The sequence below is a fragment of the Neolamprologus brichardi genome, chromosome 9 (assembly GCF_056152115.1).
Source record: "Neolamprologus brichardi isolate AB-2024 chromosome 9, ASM5615211v1, whole genome shotgun sequence".
In the NCBI taxonomy this organism is placed as follows: domain Eukaryota; kingdom Metazoa; phylum Chordata; class Actinopteri; order Cichliformes; family Cichlidae; genus Neolamprologus; species Neolamprologus brichardi.
In genome coordinates this window covers 21,070,415-21,084,301 of record NC_142112.1, presented here as the reverse complement: position 1 = coordinate 21,084,301, position 13,887 = coordinate 21,070,415, and the positions used below count along the sequence as shown (strand labels likewise).

At 43.2% G+C, this 13,887-nt stretch overlaps 1 protein-coding gene across 2 annotated transcripts in view; it reads left to right on the top strand.

The window, feature by feature from the left end:
• Positions 1-389: 389 nt before the first annotated feature.
• sema5a (sema domain, seven thrombospondin repeats (type 1 and type 1-like), transmembrane domain (TM) and short cytoplasmic domain, (semaphorin) 5A) overlaps positions 390-13,887 on the top strand; it is a 144,181-nt gene continuing 130,683 nt past the window's right edge. For both annotated transcript variants that reach the window (XR_437047.3, XM_006794637.3), the window contains exon 1: positions 390-901. The gene's annotated coding sequence lies outside the window, so the exon portion shown is untranslated. The remainder of the gene's footprint in view (positions 902-13,887) is intronic.

Below are 13,887 nucleotides of genomic sequence, written 5' to 3'. Positions count from 1 at the left end.
TGGTAGCTGACTCACAAAATCTATAATATATGAAAAATTATCCTTTGAAGGATTATATTTCCAAATGTAGCTGAACGCACCCTGAGGATTCAATGCAAATGAGTTCAATTAAAAAAAGGGAGGGAGTGCTTTTCAGATTATGACACTGACCTCTGACCTTCATGAACGAGAAGATCTAGAGGAGATTTTCACACCTGAAAACAAGTGCACGACTAAATAAATACGTTTAAAAAGAAAGAAAACAAAAGAAAAAGCTGAAGATCTTCCAAATCTGTCATCCCACTTGTAGCTCCAGCGCTCAGTGAGCTCTAGTCCTCTCCTCCACCTGCAGGACAGCTGTGCGCCGCTGCCACGTCTCTCCTCGTTGCTGCTGCTGCTGGAGTGGACGCGCAAAGTGGGGGCGCAGTCCTCAGCCATCAAAACCCTGCTCGCAACCCTGCGCAGCTGTAACCGCCAGCAGCACCGGGCGCATCAGCCGCCTCCGCTCCTCCCGCTCCTCTCGCCTCTCGCACAGGCGCTGAGCGTTTTAGCGCAAGGAAAGTTTTGCTTTTAACGCGCCGTCGCTTTTTCGCCACACAGCGGAGGCATATCGTCTGTGGCGCAGCGCGACAGTGCGGTGTCCGATTACAGATCGTGCGCCGAGGAGCCACCGGCACCAGAGCGCTCCTCCGTGGGAGCAGAGATAGCACACGGGGCTCCTCCGGAGGTACTGAGACGGCACCATCTCCGTTTAACCGAGTTTTACTGAGGTCCATTTCTGACCAGAGGCACAGCTGAAGTGAGGATATTTTCTCCTTAGCTCATCTTTGCTTTCTGTCTTTTTCCTCTGCGCTGTTCTCACCGGGACAAGACACGCAGCTTCGCTCCCTACTAGATGACCGGGAGTTGGACACCTCACTTGGTAAGACATAGAAAATAAAAAGCGTTTTTTTGTTTTTTGTTTTATTTTGAGCTCTGCGCCAGTGTTGATGTTATTTAGATATGCTTCTGATTTCTGCATTTCTTAACATGTTTTTCTCCTGATCACAACGGACGACTTTAACTCATCTTTAAATGACATTTTGTACTTAAATCACACGTCAACATGCGTAAAAAATCCAAACAGTATCCGGCAGGATGGGGATAGGGTTGCATGCCTTGGGGCACATGCCTGCACTTCTCCACAATGGGGTAAATAATCAGTTTTAGAAGTTTTGCATTGTGCTCTGCGACGTCTCGCCGCTTGGTGGTGCTGGCAGAGTGCGGCCATCAGCAGGTACCTCACAGCTTTCATCAGATCTTTACATCTCACACATTCGCAGCAGTGTCTGGCTTTTCGCTTTCCTCTTTCTAATATCTCATTACAGCTGATTAGGGTTTCATATCACGATCTAATAGCTAAGCCTCTGCTTCATTCACTCCTTCCGACTTATTTTGGGAGATGCTTGGAAAATATGTGTGTCACAATTTTTAAAAAGAAAACAAATAAGGGGGGGAAAGGGCCCAACAGTATAGCAAATGGCAGTGCACCAATCCTGAAAACATCAGTGGCTTCACAGGAGACAAGCTGTTGAATTTTCACATCCACATCGTCTTTAGTTAACCATTAAAACAAAATTTGATGTTATTCAAAGATTTATTCCACTTATTATTATTTTTCCTTATAATAAACGTCCTTCTTTTATGTGTAATGTTTTGCTCCTGCTTTGATAGAGTAAAGATTTCAATCTCTCCAGCTTTTGTTGAATTTTTCTTCCTCACCGTTTTGATTCCACAAGAATGAATGAGTGCCCTTTGAGAGACACTGATTTTCCGCGGTTTAATGCTAGTAATTTTCATTTAATCACAATAACAAGATGTGCCAAGTTTATTTCATTCTGCTGATCTCTTTGTTGAGGTATTCAAACTTTTCAGCCGTGCACCTCAAATTTAATTCTGCTCACTCACACATTGCACGGCCAGAGCTGTCCTTGGAGGCTTTTTTTTTAACCCAGGGTTTTTGTAAAACTATCAAAAAAAGAAAAGAAAGAGAAGTTATTTTACTATTGGAATAAAAGCTTCATTTTAACTTTTGTTATGTTGAAAAAAAAATCAAGCAAGCAGAACTCTTCCACAAAAGCCAAACTGACATGGCATTCATCATATTCGTCAGTGAGTTGGTTAAAAAAATGAGAAAGGACAAGTTAAATATACTGAGGGATCTGCTGTGAAGGGGGAAAAGAAGAGATGGAAAGATTTCTGCTGTATGTGGTTCTGCTGCTACCTCATTGCCCTCATGAGCCTGTCCTTGCAGCATATTTAGAGGGTTGCTAATCTCCAACTGTGACTATGCTGATGAGTGTACATTATAATTGTTAACTAAGTTGCTTTTCCCCAATGTTGGCCTTTCCACCTTTTACAAAGTCGTGCACATTTTTCTCACATGTCGTGTCCAGAATGTCCAACCCATGCCAAACTCTTTTCTCCATTCAGACTCGCTGTTTTTATCGGTTCTGCAAGTTTTTTTTGGATGTCTCTTAAGTATTGACCTTAAGGATGCTGGGACTCGCATGTGCCATCACACCAGTGGAAATAAGTGACCATCATCCAGATGGAAGTATTATTCGGGCCTTTTATTAGACGCCGGAAGCTAAAGTCCCATTGGAAAAGAAAAGGGGGAAATAAAAGAGGAAATAAGTGCTAGGAAGTTTTTGGGACAAAATTGCTGAAATGCTTGAGAAATATTGAATGGGGAGAGAGGAAAAAAGGCTCAGAGCTGTAGTCATCAGTTTAAAGAGAGAAAAAGTAAACAATTAATTGAGGAAACTGCCATTTACTTTGAAGCTTAATAAATCTTTTAAGTAACTTTTAATCCAGATTAGTGGTTCTAGCTTCTCAGATGTGAACAATTGCTGCGTTTTCTTGGTCTCTGATAAAAGTGCATTTGTTATCTTTGAGTTTTGGACGGTTGCTTGGACAAAACAGGAAAAACTGCGTTTGCTAATGATCGTTTACAGGGGAAACTGTAATAAGCAGTATTTGTGGCGTGCAAAAACCCCCCACCACCAACTGCTGCACTGACAGAGAGACGAGCAGCAGGCTCACATGAGCCCATTGTATGTAAACTTGCTCCACATTCCAGCGCGCTGTGAGGAGCAGCATATGATTAGCCGTGATTGATATTTGTGTTGCGTGGGGAGTTTGCCTGAGCGCTGACACAGAACCCCAGCAGAAACACAGCAATTAGTCCCAGCCTGAAGATGTTCTGCGATGACTCTGGTGGTGTCGGAGCACGGTGAGACTGTGTGGTCACCGTGGAAACTGATTGAATGACAAGCCCCATTGTTGTCGACCTTTGTGATTCAACATCCCCTCGGGGGTCGAGCTCCGTTGGGAGGGAAAGCGAAAGGCATTGTCTTGCACGTGCAAACTAAACAACCATTAGCCTCTGGCCTCTCTAAGGCCCCATTGGTTACTTATTTGTGTGACACCAGCAAGATGGGGTTTTGTTATAGTTTGCCTCTGTACACGCAACCTCACAAAAGATGTGAGTTTATTGGGTGAGAACTGCATGGAAGGCCAGATTTGACTAATTCTCCCCAAATGGATGATTTATTGCTCCTAAGCAAGGAAACTTGGAGTCGCAAACAATAGCTGAAGTGGTTTTCTGCTCATTCCTGCTGTGCTTTGTCCTCAAGCTACCACAGGCTATTTATACATCACAACCACTTTGCCATTATCTCATCCCTCCTCCCTGGTTCTCCTGCCACTTTTGAGTTCAAGACTGTGGCAGCTCCAGAGAATCATCCCACATGTTGGATGACTGTTTAACTTTATAATTCATTTTGAGGAGAGTTCAGTGCCCGTTTGTGCCATTTCTGACCTATCCTGACACAAAAGAGAAAGTTGCCAGGGTGAAACGAAGCATTTTTTTCTCCTTTTCTTTCTTTTTCGCTTCTGTCATTGTCAGTGATATAGCGAGATGGTGCAATGTTGCTATGGTTACTCTCAAGGTTTCCTACCGGGGATTTGAAAGGCTCTTGAGAAGAAATGAAAATGTTGGCAAAATGAAAGTTTATCAGCCACGCCACTTCTGTTCTTTAAAGGCCAAAGTGTCCTAACAGTTGCCACAGAGAGCGCGAGGAAGTTATGAAGTGGGATGCATAATGCAACCCCAAAGCATCTGTTGTTTATCCTCACAAAAGTCGACGTCTTTGTGTGCCGCACGGAGATTCGAGTCCCTTTCCGTCAAGGTCACCCGTGAAAGGTTTGACGCTTTTTAAAAAACGAACATGGCGCCATCTTTCCCAAAACTGTTTTCCTGCGAGGAATATTATATTACAGTGCTGCTCAGTTGGGGTAAAGTGAGCTAAAGTAAAAACAAGGCACGTACAGGTGCAAAATTAAGACTGACATGCAAAAGAGCTGGAAATGAAATGATAAAAAAAAGTGCACGTGTAAAAAGAGACACACACAGACATGCACAAACACACCAGTTCTCTGATGGGACCTATCCTTGTAAAACAGACAGAGGAAGCTGTGGTAATTTCACACTGCATGCTAAACAGCAGAAGCAGCGCAAAGGCAGGTGTAGGAAATAATTTGAGTTCAGAGTGAGGCAGGGAGGTGCGAGCGAGCGATATGTGATCCTGGATGTGCTATTGCTTCTGCTGCTTGGATCCAAGAGTGAACGCCTGCGGTTTGAGTTAAACATCCCTTCGCATGTCCACACGTCAGAAGGAATTAGCACCACTGAACCAGCCGTCACTCGCCAGCACAGCTACACTGCATTAGCTCTATCCCCCTCTTTCGCGACAACCTCCAACCCCACTCAGATAGTGGAGGAATCTGTCTTTTAACCACGATGCCAGCGCAGGCGAAACACAGAGCGGACTATTTGGGTCATGATTGAATAATCCCCAAAGCCTCTTTCTCCCTACTAAGGATCAAGCTGAGAGGATGTTTGAAAGGTTAAACAGAGAAGGCTCCCAACTTTCACTCTTTTTTGTGACATCAGGAGAGGCGATTATTGTAAACTTTAAGTTTCGGAGTGTATTGTAGTCTTCCATTTACACTTGCGTCGGGATGAAGCTAGCCAGGAGAGTCGCTGAGAGGTGGGGGGTAGGATGAGAAGGCGGGAGCGTGGAGAGAGTGTGTGATGAGGTGTAATGAGTCAGGGGAAAAGAGGTGAAAAGAAGCTTTTTTTTCTTTAAAAGAGAGGCGGGGGCAAAAAAAGAGTGGAGGAGAGGCTTTGCTGGTCTTTGTTTATTGACTGATTGAGTGCCACGGGGCTGTTTGAAGGGTGAAATGAGTCATGAGTTGTCACCGAACACACATGCAGACATACACAGGGGGAAATACACACTTTTCTCCCTCTCCGGGCCGTCACCCTGCTGTATTTCTCTGGAAGATGAATGACTTTGAAGCATGAATGAGAGGATCATTTGATAGCGGCGCTCAGCTCGTATATTTCCCCTTTTGTAGGAGCTTCTTCTTTCAGGCTGCAGCTTGTACCTCTGAGATGAGAGCAAAACTGGACTGCCTCCTGCGAGACTTTGAGACTCTTTGCTATGTATAGTCACAACTAAATTAGGCGACCACCCACTACTAAAGCAGGCCCATGTGTGTGATTTCTGCGCTTTTATTTGTGTTTACCGTATGCCTTCGAATAAACAGGAGACTATGTAGCTCGCAATCGGTCGCGGGTTTGCATTTTGTTTTTCTTTAACTCCTCGTGGGACGAAAATGCTTGCTCCTTATCTTTATGGAGCATATCATTATACGATAAGAAGCTCTTTTGATGTGATGCGTTTAGTACTATCGGAGCTTCATCTATCGCAGCGCCGCAAACAGCCGGAGAGGCTCTAATTTGATCAGTGAGAGGATATAAATACAGAAAATACTTTAATCTTCAGCAAATGAAAACATTTATCTCTACTTTGAAATCATTACGATGGGCTAATCAGTGCAATATCCTCGAAAAAAAAGACAAGAAAAGGAAGGGAAGAAAAAATATTCAAGTTGCAAAAGGATGCTTCCCTCAGCAGATGAAGGAGGAAACGGAATTACAGAGGGTGCTATATTCTTTTTTATCCGACCTCATATGAAAGTTTGCGATAATATCTAAAAAGATAAAGCGGCCCACTTCTTGTAGTTTGGCCACGCGGGGAAAAAAATGGGAATGGAAGAGAGATGCAGAGGGAGATTAGAGGAGACATAAAGAGAGAAAAGGAGAGGCGACAACGCAGATATAGGTGAAAAGATAAGAGCTTAAGTTTGCCCAACAAAGAGGGGAGGAGCCTGCTGTTTGAATGGAAAAATAAAGGGCAGGGGAAAGAAAACTGAAGAAATGGAGATGGAAAGGGTGATAGGCAGATGAGCAGACAGGCAGGGTGAACGGGTCTGAGGGAAATTGTTAAGTGTACAAGGAGGAGGTTCCCTCAAGAGGCAGCAGTCTAGTCTGTTCCCAGATGCATCTGTCTGCTGGATTCAGCTGTCAGTGCAAGACGTCCTCAGAGAGGGAAAGAGGGGCAGGACAGGACCAAACAAGACAGAGAAAAGAGAGCTAAGACATCAAGAGAAGGAAAGATGATGAAAGACAGGAGGCAGAGGAAGAGGACAGGTGATAGAAAAGAGTAAGGCAATGGAAGGGAAAATTGGTATAAAGGTTATAAGTCTATGTCACTTTTCAAAATCCTCAAAATCTCTACTTTTACACTTTCAGATCTGTCCTGACTGCATTCCTTTACTGTCTCATCACAAAAAAACAATTTTTTTTGCCACAAAGATCAGAGAAGCTCATTTCCTTGTCCCAGCTGCCTCAGTTTAAAGCAGAAATTTGGCAGTTTTTGCCAAATATCTGCATCCCAGGTTGTGGAAAATAGTTAAGAAGTTTTTAATTATGAATAGGTTGACACAGCTTCTCCTTTTTTATGCTTTTACAAGTTTCTAATCCACTCTACTTTTGGAAATATGCGTCAACGGCTGTTTTGTAGCTACTTTTTTTTTTTTTTTAGATCTTATACAAATACCCATAATCAGCTTTAAAAATATGCTTCAATATAAGAGATTAAATAAATAGCTCCCAAGATTTCTTGGCTTAAAAACTACACTGCATTTGGGCTTCTTATTGTTGGCAGTTCCCCCAAAGAACCATTGGCATTTATCGTCTAAAATTTTACACCAAAAGATGAAAACGCCACAAACCAGAACAAATCCAGAACAGAGATTGTCTTTCCCACACTGCTTATTATCTCAGGATTATACTTAGATCACTCTTATGACCCTTTGGCTCTTACTTTGAATACCTGTGGACTAAATATTTAACATCATAAAAACGAACCACAACGGTAGAACACTTTTTCCACACTGATCCATTATTACTGCTTATCTAAGGTAATCATTTAATTGGATCCATCCATTTTCTACTGCTTATATAATTCAGGATAGCAAGGGGGTTTTGAGCCTGTCCCACCTGACATATAGTAAAAGGTGGGGTACAGGTCAGCAGCCTATCACAGGGCCAACACAGGGTGACAAACAACCAGTTAGATTTACATTCACGCCTACGGTCAATAATATAAAGGTCAATAATAATAGGATCATATGTAGTAATAACTTACAAAATAGTTTTTATGTGATGAACTATAATTTAATTGTTGTATTGGTATTTTAACTTTTTCCACACTTGCAGTGTTTCATCGATTTAGATCAAACTCTGGTCTGTTTTCCCCCTGGGTGTGGTTCCTTTATGCAGGTGTGAATAAAGTAATTGTGGACCAAAGCAACTGCACCAAGACCCATTGGAGGAGGTGGTTTTGGTGCGATTCCAAATTAACTCAAGAGACGTTCGTTTATGGTGTGAACGTGAGCCAACCTCAATCCGAACCAGCTACCAGGTGTACGTTTGAGTTGAAAAACGTCTTGTAGCCATGGATTCGTTGTATTCTGGGATGTGGAAAGGTACTAGAAATGTGCAATAGTCTGTAGGGGACAGCAACTAGCCGTGAAATCAAGGTAAATTCTCTGTGTTCTCCAATAATCAAGAACATGGCACCTTCTCCCTGTCTTTACTTTTGTTGCTTTCGGTCCAGACACATCTGGCCAATGAGTGGACTGACTTGGATTTTTCTCTGTGTAGAAAAATCAAGAGGAAAAACTTAAAGTTTAGCAAATAGTAAACAAACTATAGGTTAAAACATTCTTATGTGAATGATCTCAATACTGCACGAGGTTCATGCAGCTGTTTTTAGCCTGACTGAAGGAATCATGGAATTAAAAGCTAATATCTCCCTTAAACATGCAAAAGTGAACAACAAAGGTTAACAACATCCATTTGTCTATCAAGAATAAGTTGTCTATCAATTCCACAATGTACATAACATCGAAGCACTTACAAATGTATTATGTTTAATAAAATACCATAACATAAAAGCAAGAAAACACAGTCGTGTGGCAACGAGCTCCTTCGCGTGCACCCATTGTTTTCAAACCTTTGCCCGCAAACAGTCTTCAGACATGAGACTCTCATGAGTCACCCTCTTTACCGGTCTGTGTGGAGCTTCAGTGCGAATGTGTAGTCTACCCGGTCATAGGCACAATGCCTTCTCAGTTCTGAAGGTGAAACCACACAGAGGATGTGTGGTCCAATCTAAACCACCAGCAGTGAGTAACAAACCACTTATTATTCCTTCTGAATAACATTTCATTCTAACTTGAATAAACTATTAGGAAGAATGAGCCCTCAGCTGGAAACTGGATGGATGCCTGCCAGGAGCAGGTACCTTATTTTATAGCTTTTCAGCATGTTGAGCTGGCTTGATTTTTAATATTACTATTGTTGTTATTATTACAACAATTGTGAGTTATGATAAGAGGATGTGGTCATTTGGAGTTGACTGCTGTTGCACACAGGTGAGAGTTTGATTTCACGGGCTATTGTTGTGGAACATTAAGTCGAGCCAGGTACTGGGCTTCAGCGATAAGGATATCAGTTGCTCCAAAAGACAATGAGTAATTGTAGAGGTATTGCCATCAGTATCCTTTTTTTTTCCACAGACAGTGTAATACAGTCATCTGATTATGCTGAAACCAAAGAATGTTTCTAGCCTGCTCCGGCTCTATTGTGTTGCTCAGTTCCCCAGAGAAGTGAGTTACGTTCAAGAGTTGTGCTGACTCTCTTCCTGTGCTGCTTCCGCCGTGCTGCCCTATTGGGACTGAAGAGGATTGTTAAAAGATGCTTTAGGATGAGATGAGATGTTTTTTTTCCCTCCCCTCCCTCCTTGTTCCTGCATAGAAAAAAGAAAACTCAAATACAAGGAAACTCCAAAGCGCCTAAAACACACATTGCATTGTACACATAGTTTAAGGTGTGTATTGTGTGTATTTCTGTGGAACGGAGGAGATGAGCTTTAAACCCTGCAGCATCAGTGTAGCAGTGTAGGCTGAGATTCGACTAAGGAAAAGAAACAGAGGCTGTCAGATGGAAAAGTGAAATCAACAAATAATTCCCTGAGAATAGGCAGAGAGAGTAGAGGCAGTAACAAAAATATCTCTGTGTACAAATATGAGAAATAAGAATACTTCTGCTCTTTATTTCACATGCAGCTCAGGCGCATATATGCAGGACTCTGGAGGTCAAGCAGGATGCAGTGGCTCAAGAGGAAAGGCTCCAATTTCACTTTCTCAGGAATGGGTTTGGTCGCAACCCCGGCCTGACCCTAAATCTGACCCCTCCTTCCCAGCTGCCCTTTCAAATACAGATACATGCAAAAATGGAGGAAATGTGCACAGATGCAAAAAACATCTTGCAAATTTTGCACAAAACGAAAAGCCCAAGTTTTCCTTAATGAGCACCAGCTGAGATGAGCTCAACAAAATAGATTTTCTGTTGCAGGTAAAACCCTCTGCAGTTGTTTTTGATTTTAGCCTCAGAACTCTTCAGACAGGCGCAGTGAGCGAGGGAACTCCTACGCAGAGGATAAATTTCCTCTGGACTTGCCCTGCCGCCACACTGTGTTGCGGTGCTCCTCTTGTCATTAAAAATAGACTTCTGCCCTTATGAAGCCAGGGGCCCCGTAGCATCCTGATCTATTTTGTGCTTCACGCTATTCCCCAAGGGCTTTCTGGGTAGAAAAGTCCTCCCATCACTGCAACAGCAGAGGGCAAAAGGGCACCCTTTCTAGCAGGGTCGATGTCGTTTTATTGACTTTAGAAGAACACACAAAAAAAAAGAGTTGTATTGCACAATGTGAAGAGGAAGCTGTTGCTAGACACCATCAAGCAGCTGATACTCAGGAGGTAATTGTGCGAATAAAGCCCATTTCTTTCTTTTTAATGTCTCCGATTGTGTTACAAAAGCCTGAGATATGCATCTGGAGATCCACAAACCATTCTGGGTTGTTTTAGAGAAAATCAGACATCTCTTCCTCCCTTTCCTCAGCCGCATTACAATATCCACCCTCCTTCTCACCCTGCACTGAAAACCATGATTTTACTGCTATATTCATCCCCAGAGGGAAGAAATCTTTTTCGCTTACCATCGTCTGATACGGGGGAAGGTCAGGGAGCACAGTCACGATTCAGTAGCTCACTGAGGGGTGCCAACAATCCTTCTTCCCACTTTAACTCGGAGTGTTTGTGTGTTAATTACATAACAGCAGAATTTGGAGCCATTTTGTTTTCATTTATTGCTGAATTATATTTGGCTTCCAGCAATTAGGAAAATAAGATAATCTATATAAAACTGTCATTCCATTTTACAGGGACGCTGATCCTGATTTGTCTTGTCTTTTAAACCCAGTGTGCTTCTTAGCCTGTCTGCAGTTGCTGCTGCCTCTGCAGGCCACTTTGCTACCCACCTTTACCCCAGCCCTTCCTTTTTATGTTGACTCTAACTCCATCAAAGCCACGTCTTGTGTCTGTGATGGCTACTCTGTTCTGTAGTCTTGTTTTTGCTCCTCTCAGCTTCAGGCTTTATATGTATGCACGTGGAAGGGCAGAGAGGTCCCAGAATAGAGTCATACCTCTAAATATAATTAACTGCAGATAGGATACTAATCTCCTTTGAATGAAAGTATCTCTGGCTGAACTAAAGTACAAGGAAATCGTCTGTTAAAAATAACTTTTTAAAAAGTTTACTAAATTTGTGATGATAATTGTGTTAATTAATGGTGATCACAGAAAAGTCAAAATATAATTAGAGTTTGCCATGATTCACTACGGTGGCTGTGGCAGATCACCTAATGTAATCTGTCACTGTCGTCAACGCAGTTGCACACCTGCGCTGACTCCTTATATATTTTGATTAACACTTTCTCCTTCCAAATATATGCTTCTTCTTAGCCTGGTTTTTAAAACATATGTGGACGCCTGCGCAATCCTACGTGCAATTTCTCAGCCTCTCTGGGATCCAAGGTTCATCGTTTTTAGCTGAAGCAATTATACTAATTGGCAGATTACACTTACGTTATTTCTTCTTTGATTCTCACTCTTTAGTGCTACTTGCTCATCTCCCCCCACCCCCCCACTGTCAGTGTAAATCGATGACATTCAGAGTTCTCGCTGAACTCCCGAGCTTCCCGCTAAAGCCAATTAGTTGTTGGCAAAATAATTAAAAACACCTTCAGCACGACATTCAAAAATGTCTCAAACACATCAATATTTAGCCGCGGAGCATGATTAACGGGAAGGAGGCAAAAGGATGTTAATTACAGTTTACAGCCACATGATTTACTGCTTTTGCTGTAAAGCATTGGCAGCAGAACGTACCTGGACAATTACGCAAACTCTTATCTCTGCCTCAGTGACTACACTATAATTTAGCCGCACGTCTGATTCGGCGTCTGATTCCTCTCAGTCTGTCACTCAAAATTACCCATTTCTTTTTTTCTTTCCATCGTGTACACGCACACACATATTGTGTGTGTCCTCTCCTTAAAAAGAAGATAAATGTTCATTCTCCTGAAAACAGCTTTCGTGCCCACACGAGAAAAGCGTAACATTTCTAGCCGTATACGCGGCGGTGTGGACGGTGCAGAAGGAACAAAGTAAAAGTGAGTGTAGCCTTGGTTTAGAGGTTAAGAAGTAACATTGTAGAAGTTAAGCACACCTGGAGGCCACATGTGGATTACCCCGCCCGCCTCCACCAGCGTCCCCGGGTTGCAAAACTCCATCGTCATCATTACAGCTTAGGGTGGAGGGGATCATTAAGTCATTATTTATGTGCTTTCTGCTGTTTTATCACCTCCAGACACCGTCTCACAGTGCAGACACCCACACTCACAGTCCCAGAAGAATAACATAATTGTACGAGGCAGCCAGGGGGTCCCGTCTAATAGAAAAAGTGCAGACATTAACAGTCTGGGCCAGCTGTAGATACGATTCAGGCCCCCCTCCACCTCCATTAGGCTCATTTACACCTAGTGTTGTTTGTGTTTATTCACATGCTGCTCCCAGAGTGAGTCTTCACCGAGTTTTTACAGGCAATTTCCCCCTTTACAATAGTGGTAGTTTACTGGACGAGCCCAATTAAAAGCACGCTGCAAAACAGAGCGCTTTAAAGTCAGCAGCTTCTTCCCGTCCCCGCAACATGCTCGCAGCCTGTAAAAGCAGACAGGCTGTCGCAGGTATTTTTGTGCAGACTGGTTTATTTTAAGCTGCACGTCCTTTTTGTCAGGGGACAAATCTGAATCCATTTTCACCCTCTCTGTTGTCATTTCACAGCGTGATGGTTGATTGCAGTCATATGTTTGCAGTTTACATTAAACAAAACGATAAAAAAAAGGATGGGTGAGACTCGAGGTGTAGAGGAGGTGGTGGTGGGGAACAGGCTGTGAAACAGACCTGCTTTGTGCTGCACCTGGAGCCCTGGCTTGTGTGAAAGGCCGCGTAGAATCAGCTCTCTGGACACCTCGGTCTCCAAATACCACTATTTCCCCTGGTCGTTCCTTTCCATTTTCTTTAAAAGAAGGGTCTCTTTTGCTTTCCCAGCTGCGCCCGACCGCCTCAACGTGAGTCTGTTCTGTTGTTTTTGTGTCCTGATTCAATTACCTCCGCGGGGCCGCTTTTCCTGACAAGTGCTGGACTGCAGAGATGCGAAAAACTCTTGTTTTATGGCATGTAGTATGTTTGATTTATGGAGATCCCAGGAACTCCTCACAGCAAAGCCACATTTCACCTCCAGCCCTTCTTTCCTTGCTCTGAAGTGCTCCTAAACTCCTCTTTGTTTCCACCTCGATGTTCTCTTAATCCCCTCCATTCTCCTCCTCTCTCACTGCTCCTTTTGTTCACTCCTAACCCCTAACATCCCTCTTCTCTTTACTCCAACCTCCTCCATCCCTGCCCTCTCCCTCAATTTTATCTCACCCAACCACTACCCTTCATCCTCTCCTGCATCTCCTTCATCCTCTGTTCTTGTATGCATCTCATTATTACCGGCCTCTCTCCAGTAATCTACCTCAAGTGACCCTCAACGACTTTCTCGCCCCATCTCCCTCTCAACTCCTTCGCCTATCGCTGTAGAAGAGTGGGTCAGTGTGAGGCTCATTTTCTTCTTGGAGTTTCAGCCTTTCAGTCAGTTGAGTAGCTCAGGGCCTCCGATGAAGACACACTTGCACTCGCGCACATTTGCACACTTGAACAAAAATAACACGCACAGCAGATATCACTGATGCAGGCATCCACTTGCTGGAGAGTGATTTGCAGTAAGGACCACTTCTTAGGACCTAAATTTGTTCTGACTTCATCTATCGACTCCACGCGTTTGAGTGTAACCACGTGATAATTCCCTTTTGGGTTTCTGTGACGGTATTCTGTAGGACAATTCAGTTTACTGACACAAAACGGAAAATCAGAAGAGCTGCCTGTTCACATTTCGCCACGAGAAAAGATTTATACTTTGAGTCGATAAAATCGCAGACATTACAGCAA